The sequence below is a fragment of the Microtus ochrogaster genome, chromosome 2 (assembly GCF_000317375.1).
Source record: "Microtus ochrogaster isolate Prairie Vole_2 chromosome 2, MicOch1.0, whole genome shotgun sequence".
Taxonomy (NCBI): Eukaryota; Metazoa; Chordata; class Mammalia; order Rodentia; family Cricetidae; genus Microtus; species Microtus ochrogaster.
Genome location: NC_022010.1, coordinates 21,291,395 through 21,295,298, shown reverse-complemented (window position 1 = coordinate 21,295,298; position 3,904 = coordinate 21,291,395). Strand labels below are relative to the sequence as shown.

At 60.0% G+C, this 3,904-nt stretch overlaps 1 protein-coding gene across 2 annotated transcripts in view; it reads right to left on the bottom strand.

Moving 5' to 3' along the window:
- Nucleotides 1–1,320, bottom strand: part of Sh2b2 (SH2B adaptor protein 2) — a 28,581-nt gene extending 27,261 nt beyond the window's left edge. Inside the window, exon 1 of one of the 2 annotated variants that reach the window (XM_026788458.1) lies at nt 1,001–1,320. The gene's annotated coding sequence lies outside the window, so the exon portion shown is untranslated. Of the gene's footprint in view, nt 1–996 lie in introns of both variants that reach the window. The other variant, XM_005344589.3, reaches the window with a different exon arrangement.
- Nucleotides 1,321–3,904: the final 2,584 nt, after the last annotated feature.

Here is a 3,904-nt window from a genome sequence, read left to right as displayed (position 1 = left end):
CACACACACACACACACACACACACACACAAGCAAATTTTTAAAAATTTACAAAGGGGCAGAAATGAAGTTCTCCATGTCCTGACAGCCCACCCCCTGCATCAGCTCTGGTGAATTACACTCTGTTTTGTTCATATTCGCAGCCTCTTTGGGGGGATACCCTGCGACTTCTGACCCTGAAGACTCTACTGGGGACTATGCGAGAGTGGAGGGGTAGGAAAGCCCTGGCGGGTCCCAGCCTCTGCCTAGCTTTGGCCCGCAGCCCTGGCGCGGTTCCTACATTCGCAGCTCGCAGGTTCATCAATGGCCTAGGCCGAAGGGGCTGAATGGAGGGCACTAACCCGCCCCTTCTTAAAGGCGCCGGCCTGTCACCCTCGGCGATCCTCCTCCCAAACCCCGGGCTGCCCCGGAGCTCCAGAGTGGGCGGGTCACGAATGGTGGCCATGGGAAAGGGGCCTTGGGTCGAAAGGAGGGCTTCCCCATGGGGTAACTGTGGCCCCGCAGAGGTCCCTCCAGACCCCAGCGTGTAGCCATCACCCGCATTCTGGGTTGATCCACCTCCTCCCAGACCCGGGAAGAGACCTGAACGTCCCCTCCCCCCAGCCTCAGATCCCTTCCTGTAGGGGACTAGCTGCGCTCGCCCCTCCAATCCGCCAGTGTTCGAGAAGGGGACCGGGGCTCAGCTGCAGCTGCTCCGGAGGTAGCTGCTTCCCCCCAGCCCCAGCTTCCCGTCACTCTCCACCTCGCTTGGGCTATGGGTCCCCGATCCCCGATCCGAACCAACGGGGCTCCCATCCCCTCTGTCGTGCGTCCTCCTCCCTCCCACTGGTGCACACAAAGACGACACGCTCGGACCCGGGCGCGTGCGGCCCCGGGGTGGCTGTGAGCACACCACACACGCACACACATGCACGCACGCCCGCCTTGGGGGATAACCGGGCACCGGGGTGGGATAAAGAACCATGGGGACAGGGAGCTGAGGACAAACAGGCCGTACCTACAGGCGCGCAGCTTCGGCCGCGCGGGCCGGGGCGCCGGAGCAGCGCTGCCCGGACCGCAGCCGGGATCCAGGGACCCGGCGGCGCATAGCCCTCCGGGCAGGAGTTCGGCCCTTGGTGGCCGGTGGTGACGGCGGTGGCGGTGGCACCCGCTTCTCTGGCCTGCAGCCTGTGAGACTCGTGCGCTCTTGGCGGTCCCGGCACAGCCCCCTTGAGGCTCTCTCTGCCTTTTCGGGCTTCCTAGCTCAGCGCGCTCTGAGCCCAGACTCGCGCGCTGCGCGCCCCTGAAGCTCCCTCCGCGCCCCCGGCCCTCTCCCCAGCCCAAGCCGCGCGCGCCTCCGAGCCCCGCCCCACCACTAGTCCCGCCTCGACACGCCCACCCTCCCAGCTCAGGCCCCGCCCTTGCCTCACCCCCGCCCACGCGGCGCGAGCCTCTAGCCACGCCCCCTAGTTCCCCTCCCCCGCCCCCGCGCGCTGTCCCGAGCCCCAGTGGCGCCGACCAAGCGCTCTGTCTTCCTCCGGACAGTGACTGAGCCGAAAGACCTGACCCGGGTGCCCAGTACTAGTCCCCCACGTAGGGGCATCTCCCGGAGCCTGGTGTGGTGGACCCCGAGGGCGGGATTGGAGGGTGTTCTGCGTGGACACCCTGGAAACGTCCCTGGGTTATGAGAGTCGGACGGGGGCGGGCGCTATGAGCCGACCCTCCGCCGCGAGGACAATGAGATCCTCGAGGAGGTCCAGATGTCGCAACCGAGGAAATGTCTGTCTGGTTCTCAGGAATTCCGAAGTCGAGAGCTACGCCTCACACCTCCCTCGTGCCCTCCGGGTGCGGGAAATCGCCCGGCACCTCAGGGCCGGGAAGAGCCTCTACAGCCAGGTCCTCGCCTCCCAACTTTACTAGGGTGTCGGGGAGACTGGCCCCACCAGGTGACGTGTCTGAGGTCGCCTGGGACTCGGAGAAGTTCGTACTCTCGTTTGACTAAGAACTAGAACTGAGCGTTACTTACTGCGGTGGCTAGCGCTCTAGAGCCACCAGAGGGGCAAGGAGGCCAGAGGAGAGGCAGCGCCCCAGTGAACGGGCAGGCGGGATGGAGCCAGGTGGGTTGACATATGCCTATAATCCCAGCGCTGGGGAAGGTGAGGCAAGAGGGAATAGCAGTTTGAGGCCAGCCTGGGCTACATAGACCCTGTCTCAAAAAGCCCAAATTGAAGAAACAAAAGTCCACAGGTGTGTTAGGATGCTCAGAGACAAGACCTATGGCTTATTAATGCAGTGTTCTTGAGTCTGCTCTCTCCTCCTGGCTATCCGCCCCAGGCATGACTGGTCAGCCTATTGACCTCGGGCTGTAATCTGCTGCCCTCCTCCCACTGGCAGTGGCCTCTGACCTTTGTAAGATCCTTTCACTCACAGGAGATCAGATTCACTGATTTATTTCCTAGAAGCATCAGGGGTGGCATGGGGCGGGGCGTGTGACACTGGACAGGTGAGGTGGGCTGAGAACATGGCAACTGGCTCCTGGAATCCTTGGTGCTGGCGTCCACAGGAATGGGGGCTAGACCTCTGTCGAGCCCCGGGTACCTGTCCCTTCACTGCTACAATGCCCAGCAGCTGCTCTGTCTTTACACTGGCTGGCAAACACTTAATGAAAGCTTAGGCTGTAGTCCAGCCATTGATTGCACATGTGCACAGGTCCAATTGCTTGACTGGGAACCAGGAGACCTATGAATGAAGTCAGGGAGGTGGGCAGAGATGGGAGAGAAACTGTATCCCTGGGTGGTCTGGCTATGGAACCCACCACCCGGGGAGCGGGGATGCTGGGCTGTGAAAGAGGACTCACCTTGAATTTGATGGTGGGCTGTCAGTGGCTGGAGAGGATTCCGGGATGGGAAACAAGACGACGGTTCTGATTCCCCAGAGGAGGAAGTGAGGAGCGAGTCTGACCCACATGAGGAACTGAAGGGGGGGGTGGGCAGCGCAGTGGCAGTGATTGGCTAAGAGCAGCTGTCACGGAGATTGGAATGAGGGTCAGGGGTGACAGGTGCATCCTAGCTCCCTGAGGGTAGAGGTTTGGGGGCTTTGATGATCAGATAGGACAGGCGATGAGAGGGTGCTGTTGAGGGACCCTGAAGGAGGGGCCTCCCTGGATGCAGAGGCCACAGACAGCTCAGGGATAAATCTGACAGAGGTAGCCTTGCTTGTGAGGGGGACGGACTGAAAGCTGGCCCTCAGAGCCCTGGAGAGGGATGGCTCTGGTGCACCAGGCAAGCAGGGGTCCAGGAGGAAGAGGCATGCTTTATACATGGTTCTGGGGCACACAGGAACAGAAGCAGGAACTCCCCAGGAGTTGACATGGAAGTGTCATGAGACATTTTAAGACATGTCAGGCCATCAGCCATGGCTGGTGAGTACCCTGTGATACGTGGTTTTATGAGACGCTACTGTTGCTGTTGTAGCTCAGGCTGGCCATGAAGTAATGATTCTCTTACTCCAGCATCCTGACTGCTGGGGATACACACACACACACACACACACACACACACACACACACACACAGAGAGAGAGAGAGACAGAGACAGAGACAGAGAGAGCTGTTATTTATCTTTTGGGATTGGGATTGAACTCAGGGCCTTGGGCATGCTAGGTAACACTCTACCACTGACCCACACCCCAACCCCATCACTGGGGATTCTAGGCAGGTGCTCTAACACTGAGCCACACCTGAGCCTCTCACGAGGGGGGGGGTTCTAGACAAACTGTAACACTGAGTTAGATCCAACAATTTGTTTGGGAATAAAAGATTTCTGGTTTGGATGGGACTATATTCAACAGACTCAGACACTCTGGTCTGGGTTCCAACAAAGCTCTGTACACATTCACAGCATTCTTGGGGATAGGAAGGTGAGAGA